Raw genomic sequence first — 13874 nt, 5'->3', positions numbered from 1 at the left:
AGGTTTTTCCTGCCCATTTGCTGAGCTTGTATCAAGAAAGGAGAGTCCCAGGTTCACCCAACTGTAAACAGTCTCTTCCAAGGTCAAACTGGAGAGACTGCACAACAATGGGGGGGGGGGGGGGGGAGGGTGGGGAGGGGGTGCAGAGAGAAAGGTTTCTGGATGTAACATAGGAGAGAAACATATTGTATATGTCCTACATGCCTGGACTGAGGAAAAAGTGAGCAGGAAACAATTTTGGAGAGAATGATGGTCAAACTGATTTCTGGGGTGCCTGGGTGGCTCAGTCGGTTGAGTGTCCGACTTCAGCTCAGGTCATGATCTCACAGTTCATGAGTTCGAGTCCCATGTCGGGCTCTGTGCTGACACCTCAGAGCCTAGAGCCTGCTTCGGATTTTGTGTCTTCCTCTCTCTCTGCCCCTCCTCAGCTCGCTCGCTCTCTCTCTCTCTCTCTCTCAAAAATAAATTTAAAAAAATTGATTTCTTACAGTTTTTTGGCAAAACACAAAGGTCAACTTTTTCAAAATAATTAGACTTCTGACCTTTGCTTTATCTACTGCCACAGCCCCAAAACGTTTTCTGTCATTATGTAAACATTATTTGAAGTTACAAAGAGCACAAGCACAGCCTAGTAAGCTAGATATTAACATAAGATAGTTAAGGAAGTCAATGAGCCAGCCGGGGTTAGGTTGCCTTGAAATAAACACCTGAGACAGAGCTCCAAATTCACGGCTCTGATACACTCAGTTCACTTACATGGACTGGGCACTACTTTGCCCAGGGCCCCAGGGACATCACTGGACAAGTTCCGCCTCTAGTCTCTAGGTGCCTGCATTCTGGGTACAGTGATAAACATGGACACAGCCACCAGGACACAAGCCAGTCAGACACAGAGGACAAGGAGGAGAAAAACTTTTTTTAAATGCTTTAATTTAAAAAAATACTATTCGCTGATTATGGGTCTTTGTTTGGGTTTGTTTTGGTTTTTTTAAGTCCAAACACCTAACCTTCAGGCCCACTTTTGCCTTTTGCTAGCCATGAGATCTAAGCCCACACATCACCAACTGGAGCTCGGTTTCCTCATCTGTAAAATTAGAACATTGGGTAGACCAGGGGTTAGTAAATAACATCCTGAGGGCCAAGTCCAGCTCCAACCTGTTTGGTAAATAACGTTCATTAGAACACACCCATACCCATTCATTTACATATTCCCTATGGCTGCTTTCATTCCATAGCTGCAGAGTAGTTTTGACATAAGGTTCATAAAGCCTAAAATATTTACTATCTAGCTCTTTGTAGAAATGTTAGCTGACCTCTGGCATAGACCATCTCTAAGGTCTCTTCCAGGGGTTCACAACATTTTAGGTAGACAGATGAAAGCACTTTGAAAGCTGAAAATAACCACACAAATGTAAGGAATTATCAAAAGCTGCATGCTGGTTCCAGGAAGAAACTAATTTCGCAAGTTTATTCTCATGAACAGCAAATGTTTATTCCAATGGGTCTCAACTCTGGATTCATATTAGAATCAATTGGAGAATTTTATATATATATATATATATATATATGTATATATATATATATTTACATATTTATATTTATATTCATATAAATATATATATAATATATATAATTATATATATATAATTATATATATTATATATATAATATATATAATTATATATATATAATTATATATATTATATATATAATATATATAATTTGGTGGGGGTTTTTTGGTTATATCAGTGCTCAGGAGTCAGTGTCTAGAATTTCTGATTTAGTTGGTATGGAGTGAGGTCCTAGTATCAGCATTTTTTAAAAGCTCTCCAAAAAATTCTAATAGGCACTCAAGGTTTTAAAAACACTGATTTATCAAAGGTTTGCACACAAAACTGTGATTTGTTTTGAGAATATAAGAAGCAGTCCTTCAAGTAATTTTCAATCAAGCTGTATGTATAAGCTTGACACATAAAACAATTAATACATTGCCATGTGTGAAGAAAGCAGTGTCGGTGAGTGGTCCCCAGACTCAGATCTGCAGACTTTTGCAAAGCTGACCTGCATAAGAATTGTCTTCAAGAACTCGTTAAATACATAGGTCTGGGGACCTTAGTCCCAGAGATTCGGACTTGATATATCTGGGGAAAGATCTAGGCATCAGTATTTTAGAAGCTACAGTGGTGATTCCAATGAGTAGCGGGTTTGGGAATCACACTCTACACAAACTGTCCTGTAGGGATTCAGAATAAGACACAGAACTCCTAAATTTAGGCCCCACATCTTTTTCTCTTTGACTCCCTGAGGCTCCCCCAGCCCCTAGAATTTAGTGAGTATTTAGTAAATGTTTAGTAAATAGAAACTAATTCAGGGAGTGACCAGTGAGCATTTTGGTGGAAACACCAGACAGACTTTGGGATTTAAGCGTGACCTTGAAAGAGATGAGACTCATGTTCTCCATATTTAACAACCATCAACTACAACCTTCCCCACCTCTCCCACATTCCTATTTCACTACCAACCTGACCAAAAGATCATTACTTTGGAATCACCAGGCCACTGAAGCTCCCTTATTCAGACTGAAGTCCACATGATTGCTTAAACCTTTTTTTCTGGGAATAGATCTTTCATGCCAACTGGGCAGTGTTACTGCCCCATAAACCTACCTTCTGTCACTAGCTTTGACTGTCAGCACTGGCAACGATTAGACAGGGTTGCAAAGGGTATTTTTACAGTCTGTAGGGAGACGTATGGAACATAAATAAACACCGCATCTCATTACAAAGTCCTGAATGTGCAAAACATTGGTCCACATGTCATGATTAGATAAGCGCCTGCCACACCCATTAACTTCAAAGGGAAATTGAAGCCAAATTTGGGCCCATATGCTCCTTTTCTGGACATTTAAGCAAGTCAGATGGCCTCTATTTTCACATTAAGTTAATTTCTGAAACAGCCTACATGATTGTTATTGCTCAAGACTATTAATAATTCCCCCCGGTGGCCTTCCCCAAACATGCTGTGAAATACTCTCTACCTACAATTTCTAGGGTTTCAGATGAGCCTTTGGCCACACCCTGAACATGTTCTTTTTAAATGAGTGAATGACAGCCTCACCCTCTCCCACAGAAGAGAATAAGGTGTGATGTTGATGCACAAAGACGCCTGTGTTTTGTGTGAGGGCAAATGATTACTAATGTGGCCAGAATAAAAACTAAGGTTGACACTGGAGGATTGAGGTAATAGGCAAGGAATCTCTAAAGAAGAGGGCTCTGAAAGCCTCTTTGTCTCAATCCGTGATATTCCATTGGCAAACTGCCCTACACACTACATCACATGCAGTTCTATACATCAGTTGTTCAAGGCGGGAGGCTGTTTGTAGCCTGAGAAAGAGCCACATTCAGAAACTTTGTTGTGTCAACATGAGGCTACTAGGACAAAGCAGATCCCAAAGTAACGATCCATTCAATGAGATGCCCCCCTCTGGCCAGGGCACAACTTAGGCATAGGCACAGGGAATGACTCACTACGTGGAATGGGGTCAGGGGCCTAGGAAGACCCCCTCTGCTCAAATATGTCCTACTGCTTAAGTGCTAAAGGCCCTGGAATCCCATTATGAGAGCTCAGTTCTTTATGTCATTGCTGTCACAGAGGTATGTGCCACAGAGGGGACATTAGGCTGGAGGGCTGACATGGGCAAAGGGACATTTGGATGAAGGAGGCCCCAAGGGGGGGCCAGAAGTTCTCTCCAGCAAGCCATAGTTCAGATGGTAAAAAAAGTGAAAGTAAGTGACTTCTTGTCTGAAACGAACTGATTTCTCCCTCTCTTCCCTGCAGCGTCTGAATCTGTGGACATTGAGCCATGAGTGGAGGGAGATGCATTGATTACAAGATGCATTGATTACAAGGAAGGAGGCTATGCATTGATTACAAGGTCCATCAATTCTTTCAAAAAAAATTTTTAATGTTTATTTATTATTAAGAGACAGAGTATGAGTGAGGAGGGGCAGAGAGGGAGGGAGACACAGAATCCAAAGCAGGCTCCAGGTTCTGCGCTGTCAGCACAGAGCCCGATGCGGGGCTCGAACTCATGAACCGCGAGATCATGACCTGAGCCAAAGTCAGACGCCCAACCAACTGAGCCACACAGGTACCACAAGGCCTATCAATTCTTAAAAGCAGCAACTGAAGCCAAGGCAGCACGAGCCCCCCCCCCCCCCCCAGGAGAAGCATAGGTGGAACAGAGGCAGAAATTCCACTGGGAAGGATTAGACATGTTTTGTTTGTTTCTTTATTTTCCGTCTTCCAAGACTGAGCATACCCTGTGACGCCGTGTGGGACCATGGAGAGAACTACCACCAGCCCGCTCACCAGAGAGCCAGGACAGCAGCAAGTTGTGAAGCCTGAACCACAAAAACCCACCCCAGGTAACCAGGTAGGTGAGTGGTTATCCAGAAGCACAGGTAGAAGAAGAACTGTGAGTGTCTATCCAACTCTGGTATATAATTAAAGATCTCCAGTTTCTGGAAGTTCTTTTTTTTTTTTTTTTTTTTTTAACGTTTATTTATTTTTGAGACAGAGAGAGACAGAGCATGAACGGGGGAGGAACAGAGAGAGAGGGAGACACAGAATCGGAAGCAGGCTCCAGGTTCTGGGCCATCAGCCCAGAGCCCGACACGGGGCTTGAACTCACGAACCGCGAGATCGTGACCCGAGCTGAAGTCGGACACTCAACCGACTGAGCCACCCAGGCGCCCCTGTAAGTTCTTAATAACATTCTGTGGTAGGAAAGTTTCTCCCATGGTTCAGATATACCCAGGAGAGCTGTTGCTCAGCAAGAGGCTATGAAATTCATTACCTAGAGCAACACGAGAAACATCGCATAGATGATGTTGTATCATCTATGTTAAACATTGACCTCTCAGGAGATCTTTTTTTCTGTCAGATATTCATGAGGTAGGTAATACTTCAAAATCGTCAGCATTTAACATCAAGGAGATTCTTTCTAGTGACAGACTGGGCCCAGGATTGAGGTTACATGTTTTAGTAGAAGTGACACGGGATATACCAATAAAGGAAAAGTAAGGGAGAAGGGCAGCTTTGGCTATCTAAGCCCAGTCTGACACAAAGTAGAGCTTTTAAGCACTTGCCATGAATTCTACAGATATTTACTGTGCACTAACAATGAGACAATGGCCCAGGCACCTAGGAGGATATAAAGATGTATAAAGGTACCGATGCCACCCTCAACTAGCTCAAAATACAGTGGGAGAAACAGCACAGGTAACACTTTTAGGACACAATTAGAAAGTGTCATCAATGGGCACAAGGACCCTCAGCATCAGCAGAGTCTCGGGCCCCACCAAGAACTTCCAGACCCATATGCGTTTCACCAAAATTCCCTAAGTGTTTGGTAGGCATATTTGACAAATGATGCTTTAAACCGAAACGTCTAGGACTTCAGAGAAAGGGTCTATCACTCATTTCAGAAACCAACGGCATGTCCGTGGGGGACTCCTGTCACCCTGCAACGGAGCTCCAGACGTGGCTGAGCTCTCACTATGGGCCATGTGAGGGCAGAGGAAAAGGAAAAGCAGCAGCCAAAGTTCAGAAGAGAAAGACTCCACAGTTTTTCTCAAATATGCTTGGGGGATGGCAGATAGAGAAGTTTTGAAAGCATTTAAGGTGCTAGTACGATGGTCACAGAAAAAAATTCTGGAAACGTAGGTGTGGGCTGACTGCAGAGTTCCATAATCACCCTAATCTCTGATTTCATAATTACACAAAGGAGTGCAAGCAGAGCGATGTGGGAAAGATTAAAATGGCAGGAAAGATGATCTTTAACTTCTCCTCAGTAGGGTAACTAGAACCTCGGTGCCCCCATCCCTTCTTCCCGTGGCAGAATCTGTGGGAGGCTCATGTGTGATCCTTACACATATGGGCTTGATCAAGGAGGAGACCTAGGCAGCCAGCGGGACTCGGGGTCCAGGAAGGGCCCAACCCTGGTGAAGAACAATGGAAGCTTATCATGTGAGCAGAGAACTCACAGGAAGGTCGGTGGGAACCTCAGCCCGGAGCACATGCATATGTTCTGGGCCTTACCCAGGGCTGCAGACCAGAAACTCAGGGTGTGAGGCACTCTTTTTGGTTCTGATGCATGGAGCCCAGGTACCTGTCCCACGGGCACCATACCTGGAGGCCCTCTGCTTATGACTGGACTCTCGTCCACGGCTAAAAGCTGACTTATGAGCACTTACGACGTGCCGGGCACAGATCTAAGTGCCTGATGCACTAAGTCCTTAACATCTACAAACACCCTATGGTTTAAGCACAATGGCTGTCACCTGTTCACAGCTACGAAAACTGACCGACAGAGAGATGTGGTGGCTTGACTAAGGTCACCCTGCTAGTCAGAGGCGACTCTGGCATTTGCCTCTATGCAGTTGACTCCAGAGGCTACACTCCTAAGCAGTTGCTTCTCCGGGAGTCTTTCCTATCAGCTTACTCTGAGGCTGAGAGAAATAGTTGCAGAAAACCACCGTCTGACTCCTGAGTAGTGCCCATTCTCTGCTACCTGACCTACCTGCTCGCAGTATGTCTCATGCTCACCGTTATGGCCACTAGGGCTCAGTCTGCTTCCCAGCTTGCACATCGTGGCTGCAGTTTTCAGGGCTGCCTCTAGATCAGGTTATCTCTTCGGCCCTCGTTATGTCTCATGCTTGTGTTTGTCGGGAAGCTGGAGAGTGTATTCTTGCAAGTATTTGAAGTTACAAGAAATGTCTGCATCTAGAGTAATAGATGTGTTAGTGAAAGGAAGGCTCTCAAAAGGAAGGACAGAACTGGACGGTATGCCTTCATAGGACAGCCCAGGGGACCAGAGGGGCCTGACAGAGGAAGGGATCCCGAGGCTGATGGAACTGACAGTGGGAAGATGACACTGGGACCTCTGATGTGGCGATTGGTCCTTTTGCCACTGTCAGTCAGGGGTAAGGATACAAAGTGGCAAGAAGAAGTGGGAGGGGAAAGGGGTGATACAAAGTTAATCCATTCATTTGTCCATTCTTTCATTCTACACATATTTATGTGTTAAATGCTGGATCTCTGGCCTCAGGAAACTTACAGGCTAGTTGGGGACCCAGAAAATGAGCAAAGCAACAGGTCTTTTCCTGGGGTGGCTGGGTGGTTCAGTCGGTTAAGCATCTGACTCTTGATCTCAGCTCAGGTCAGGATCTCATGGTTCGCGAGTTTGAGCCCCGCATCAGGCTCTGTGCTGATGGTGCCCAGCCTACTTGGGATCCTCCCTCCTCTCTCTCTCTCCCTCTCTCTCTCTCCCCCTCCCCCTCACTCGCTGATGTTCTTTCTCTCAAAATAAATAAACATTTTTTTTTTTTTTTTTTAAAAGCCAACAGATCTCTTCCTTCTTTTTTTTAATGTTACAGCAGTGGAAGAGGGGAATTCTATAAGAACACAGTATAGGAAAGAACCATCTGTTAGAGTTTCAGGAAAGCCGTCTCTGAGCTGATGACTTTTAAAAGGAGACCTGCAAAATGGGAAGGAACCTGTCGTGCAAAAGGTAGGGGGAGAAGGAGAGGGAGAGCATTTCAAGGAGAAAGAGGATATTGCTTCTCTGGGGATGGCAGTAAGAATGAGAAGTGAGAAGGGGCAGCATTTACTCCGGTTGCCTGGGCGACCTCTGATTGAGCAGCGCCTGCTGTCTGGAGAGGACGAGAAGGGGCGAATCTGCGGTAGGAAGTGGGGTTGGTGGGTGCAGCAGTCTGTGTTAGCAGCAGCAGGGCGGGATGAGCTTGGGCTTGCTATTTCAGGCCATCCGCATAGGCGACTTTCAGTTTCCATCCAAGCCCGCCTGGGCAGGTGCATTCCAGAAGCACCAAAATCACGCCGGCGGACTGATTCAACCCCAGTTGGCTCCCTACCAAATTCCCCCGCGGTAACTATTTGACACCATTTACTTAAGCCTCTGCCTCCCATCCCCCGCCCTCCCCGCCAGATGACTTTTTCTTCTTGCCCCACATTGCGGCCACTGGGTAAAGGGCCCCTCACCTTCTCTCTGTTCCATCTCACTATTTTTCTACATCTTCACCCTCCTTGTTTGGGAGAGGAATGTCTTCATTCCAAAAGTGACTCCAACTTAACCACGTGATCCGTCTCCTTTTCTCTCTTCCGTAAACATGTCCCACCAGTCACGCTCTCTCTTACTTATTTAATTTCTTTCTCACTTCCGCCGTGTATCCCTAAATCAACAGTTTCCTCGAGTCTCCCCTCTCCTGAAGGCTTCTCACTCCGTCTTACTTATCTTTCTCGCCAACCTCCCGCTTTCTGGAACTTTACAGGGGGACCTGCCGGCTGGATCACTGATTTCTCCTCCTAGTGACCCCCTCCTCCCTCAGCCCTTGTTACCTGGCTTCCCCACCTGACTGTGTGTGTGCCTTTGTCCTGCTGCATACATGCCCCTGTCAGGTTCCCAGACAGGTGCCTCCCTCCCCCTGACCCTCACTTGAAGGGCCCCCCCCCCCCCCCCCGTGTCAATCTATAGAAGCGCCTTGAGTCGGGCAGGGGAGACATAAAGGTAACTCAGCCGGCCCTCTGAGATGTAGCACTAGCTAATCCTTGCCACTGCTCCAGGCTTCGGGACTCAAGTACATCTCCATGCAAGACCATCTTGAATCTCCTAATGTGAACCCAGCTTTGCCTCCAGCGCCGGTTTCATTTTCGTTCATCGGATCCATTGAGCATGTATTATGTGCCAGGCTCTGTGCTACACAGCCCACCACACGTGATCTCACACTCCTCACAGCGCCCCTGGGGATCCCGGCACAGCCCGTAGACCGTGTTGCAGAGGTTTTGGGAAATTTGCCCAAGTTCACACAGCCGATAGATGATGGAACCAGGAGTCAAATCCAGGCCTTCTGACTCCAGAGGCTGTGCTCGATAGATAGTTCTACTTTCAGTCGAAGAGACACTGGGGGGCTGTGTGTGTGTGTGTGTGTGTGTGTGTGTGTGTGTAGGGGGGTGGGACGGGGAGGGGAGGGGTGATGGTGAGAAAGCTTCCTGAGATCCTGCTACCCTACCCAGGCCAGATTCTCTGGTCCTGATCAGCTGCTGCCTGGCGGCCAGAAGCTGCTATTATCACTCACTCCTGTGCCCCCGTCACTAGGCCTGTGGGGACTTGCTCTTCCTTCCTGCTCTCAGCCTTCTGATGCTGACAGCTGTACTGGAAAATCACATGTTAGCTGCTGCCATGCTCATGAGACACAGAGCATACGTGCTACTCTGGACTTCCTGCCCACTCTGGCCCATGCCTGCCCCTACGCAGGGGGCTGGCTTACTTCCAGGCCGGGGCTCTTCTCGGCCTGTTTTACCTCCGAGCGTATAACTGAGCACTCTCTATGCCGCCACGTCAGCACGGCGTCTCTCTCTGGTTCTCCACGACGGAGCTCATCCTTCATACCCTTTAACTCTTGACTTAAATCCGTTCCTTTAACTCTTGACTCAAATCCCCCTCCTGGGCTCTTTTCTCAGCCTGCGTTAGATGAAGATCATGTCTCCCGTGTCTTGTTGACCTCTTCTGATATGTAATTTCCTTTTATTTTTCAAATTAGACCTTTGCACTGAACTAAGTAATTTGAACACACTCCTTCCAGACAAGGATGGTATGGGGAAACTGAAATGAGTAAATTTGTTGGGGAAAATGAATCCCTAGAGAGAGAAGTCTGTGAAGACGATTTAAAACGAACAAACGATTATCCGCATAATAATGGCCAATAACTAATGTTTTCAAAGTGTTTTGTGACTTCCAAACACCATAGTCATTGGGTCCTCGGTATTCCAAAACATGAGTTCTGTGACTCGCCGAAAGCAAATATAATGTGTGACAGGACTCAGCTCTCAGGCTCTGACTTCAAATCCTATCATCTTCTTAAAATGCTCTTTAAAGACAAGGATTCTGTCTTGTCAGCCAGCTCATCTGGATCATTTGAAAACCTCAAGCAGAAATTTCCCAGGTCAGCGTTATGTGCTCGCCAAGAGCGAGCATCTTCAAACAGAAAGCAAAAACAATGAAAATCAAGCACACCAATGACTGCTGGTTTCTCTTCAGTGGTGGTGAGTCTTAATTCTTTCTCCTTTTTCCATGTGAAAAAAACTAAAACCCTCAAGGGGAGTTGTGGGCTTTCCAAGGGCAGAGCAAAGAGACATGAGCTTAGGAAATGAAACTTTGAGGAATGGCATTCTCCTTCCTCCCCTGTAACAATGCTTAGTGCGCATTCAGGTTCTTACATCTTTTTTTCATTATTGTATTCATTTATTTTGAGAGAGAGAGGGAGAGAGAGAGAGAAACTGAGCATGAGCAGGGAAGGGGCAGAGAAAGAATCCCAAGCAGGCTCCACACTGTCAGCACAGAGTCGGATGCAGGGTTCGGCCTCACGAACCCTGAGATCGTGACCTGAGTGGAGATCAAGAGTCAGATGCTTAACTGACTGAGCCACCCAGGATCCTCCATTTTTTGACATCTTATATCACTGAATTTAAAGTCAACAAGACCATAAAAGGTCAGTTTCGTATTTAGTCCCCTTTATCCTCCTCCTGCTGCTAGAGCAAAACTAAATATGCAGTGCACCAACTCTTTATAAATCTTATTTCCTACAGAAGAATGGAGTGTGCACTTTTTGAGGACATCAGTTCATTAAAAATGATGAGACAACTTTAGGGGGAAAATTAATGTAATTCTTCTTAATATAAGAAGTCTGTAGGCCAAATGAACTTCCCTTTCTGGTCTAATGTCATATTTGTAGAAAGAGTGTGGTGTAGATAGCAAAGTATTGAAGTGAGAAATTGTCTGCCGAATGAACCAGACTCCCAGCCAACTGACTCGCTGCCCCTCCTGACCACCGCCCCCCTTGTATGGCTGGTACTTTCCCATCTTTCAGGTCTCCCTCAAATATCACTTCCCAGGAGATACCTCCTAAAATTGCTCTTACTCCATCACTTAACCTTCTTCCCCTTTATTTTATGTATCTATAGTATTTATCACTTTCTGACATTATATTTTGATCTGTTTACTTCTTTCCTGTCTTTCTCCTCTTACTAGAAGATATGACCTTTATGTGAATCTGTCTTAGTTATTGCTATTTCCCCAGAAACCAGCATGCTGAATTCAATTCCCTGAATAAACATTCAGGATGCCGCTTGCAAAACAGTTCTGTTATATTTTTCTCTCATATGTTGGAGAAACTAAGATTTGGATAACGTTACGACAAATAGGAGACCAAAGTTTTCTCATTGGTAAGGATTTTTCACTTCAGACACTACAGAGAGGGTCTCCTCACTCAGAACTTTTCTATTTTCTCCACCTTGCAAGCACAAGCACAATATCTGGGTGAGAAAGAAAAGTCCAGTAAGTCTGCGTCTTACCTTAGAGGTCAAAGAAAGTAGAACAAAGACACAATTGTTCCACATTTGTTGGTGGGATTCTAATAAACTCAGTGCCTCACACCCACTCTGTGGATTCTTCTAATGGTTCAATTTGGTCCTTAAACCTTTTTTCTTTTCAGAGCTTAGAAAGAAGGAAAGATACACTCACTAATTCAGCAAAAAGCTCCAATGTCACATTTCTGAGGTTTCCTTTGTCATCATGCCTAAAGGAATCCCTTCACCTTTCTATCACTTTCTAGTTCGTTACAGCCCATTAACTTCTCTGTAGTATTTATCTCTATCCAAAATTGTATTTTTGTTAATGTCTTCCATGTTCACTGTCTCATTCTTCTTGGTAGAATATCAGCCCCATGGGAGCAAGTAGACCACTGAGACCAGAACCTGACTTCTCGACCCATGGAAAAGCCTCAACAAGCATCTGTGGAATAAATGAAGGAATAAAGTTGCACTGGCTCTCCAAAATCTTCCCTGATAAACCTTCCCTTCCTGACTTTGACATTCTCACCTTCGTGAGTATTCTTTGCACTTATCAGCATTCCCCCATCACCAGGACTTTGTTCGCTAAGGCTCTCTTCCCTAATGGTCATATAGCACCACTGAGTCTTTCGCTGCTTTATTATAGCAAGCTGACATTAACAACACAAGCTTGTTTGTGATTATTTCATGCACTTGTATCTTGTGTCACCAGCCAAGAGAATAAATTTCCCACAGGGAAGGCCTATGTCGTAGGCCAAGGGATAGAGAAGGAAGAGAAGGTTTGCGAAAGAATGATAATGAAGTGCATTTCTAAGATATTAAGCTTTACCTGCTTATAGTAGATGCAGGTAGAAATGTCTATTGGGCAGTTTATTTTTATGGATCTGACATCAGAAGAGAAATCTAAACTGAAATTGCCTACTTGTGATTCGCCAACATATGTTCAGGATGAGTCGGAAACTGAGTGCACAAGCTCACTTGGGTTGACTAGAGATGGAGAAGATAAGCAGTGAAGGGCACAGCCATGGTGCTGCCACCAGCTGAGGGCAGGTAGAAGGAGACTGAGAAGGAACCAGGTCAGTGGTAGGAGAGGAACCTAAAGAGTTCGTCTCTGTGGGTGCCAAGAAAGTTGACTTTTTCAAAATGATAGACAATGGTCAATGGTGGCAAATGTCACAAAGAATCCAAAGAAAAGACCAGAAAATATCCACTGGATTTGGCAGATGAACACTGCCACGGCGATTTTACTTGGGGAATGAGGACGGAAGCATGACTGGGAGGGACAAAGAATGGACTTTACTGGAAGATGAGTAATTAAGGAAAGTGAGTTCAAACAGTGCCCTTGACAAGCTTAGCTTTGAAGACAACGAGAAAGATAGGTTGGTACCTAAATCAGGGCTTCTGTGGGAAATGAGTTGAGGTTTATTATTCAAAAGTAGGTTTTCAATTATGCGTTCAAAATGTGTACAGTTTATTATATACCAATTGTAACTCAGTAAAGTGGTATGTTTAAAAAAGCATGTTTTAGAATTTTTTTCAAAATATCAGTCTCTTCTGAGTTGAGAACCAAATTTCAAATTCGTGATAACATATTAAGGTATTTCCAGATATATAAGTGAGAAAAGACAAGATAAGGAAAGCCCAGATATATGTAAATATTGCTGCTAAGCAAAGAAGAAGAAGAAAATCAATAGTTACAGAAGCATTTTTTTTTTTCTTATGGTAGAAAGAAAGAAGGCATTTTGAGCTGGAATATGGACCACCATAGAGAAAGGACTAGAATCATGATTATAGTTTGTAGATTATTGTAGACTTATATAAGAGGCTAGACATTGGGCTACCTTCTGACCCAAGTTAAGACAAATAAAAGGCAAATTAGGACCTCCAGAAAAAGCTTCAAGAGTCTCCTGAGCACAGATGAGGAAGATTTAATGTCATCAAAAGTTTATTCAGTATCATAATTAGAAAAAAAATGTATAGGGATACATTGAGTAGAGAAGGTAGAATAACATCTAAATTAAATATTTGTCCTTTTCCAAAGATTCAGCAATTGTCCTACCAGTGTGGGACAAAGATTGAAGGGAATAAAATGCCAAGGTTTAAACAATCACTCAATAGTCAGTAAACTCAAAGATGAGGCAAGTAGACAAAACTAAAGAGAAATACGAACTCAGTGGATGCTGTTTATTTAGAATGCAGCCATTTAGAATTTCTTCTATAGTATTTTCGCATGGGATAGGAAAATAAAAGACAAACAGAAAGCCAATAGACTAACTCCTAATGTACACAGTGCTTTACATTTTCTCTAAGCATACTTTTCCTTATTGGATCCTTAAAATAATTCAGTGTTAGGCACTGTGCCAGAGTCTCCCCCACATTAGCCCCCAAGTGATATTTATCTTTGTATTTTCACACAAACAGACCCTGAGAGGTAATAAGTTTTTCCT

At 44.3% G+C, this 13874-nt stretch overlaps 1 long non-coding RNA gene across 2 annotated transcripts; it reads left to right on the top strand.

The window, feature by feature from the left end:
• Nucleotides 1-7441: 7441 nt before the first annotated feature.
• Nucleotides 7442-12875, top strand: LOC147578986 (uncharacterized). Of its 2 annotated transcripts, none has more exons than XR_015253105.1 (3): nt 7442-7573; nt 9977-10122; nt 11790-12875. It is a non-coding gene; the product is annotated as an uncharacterized LOC147578986 (long non-coding RNA). The 2 variants fall into 2 exon arrangements; XR_015253106.1 differs by having other exon boundaries at nt 7457-7573; nt 9956-10122.
• Nucleotides 12876-13874: the final 999 nt, after the last annotated feature.

The sequence above is a fragment of the Puma concolor genome, chromosome B4 (assembly GCF_028749965.1).
Source record: "Puma concolor isolate L17-30 chromosome B4, mPumCon1.1.hap2, whole genome shotgun sequence".
NCBI lineage: Eukaryota > Metazoa > Chordata > Mammalia > Carnivora > Felidae > Puma > Puma concolor.
Note: the sequence above shows the minus strand (reverse complement) of the source record. Positions and strands in the feature narration are given on the sequence as shown.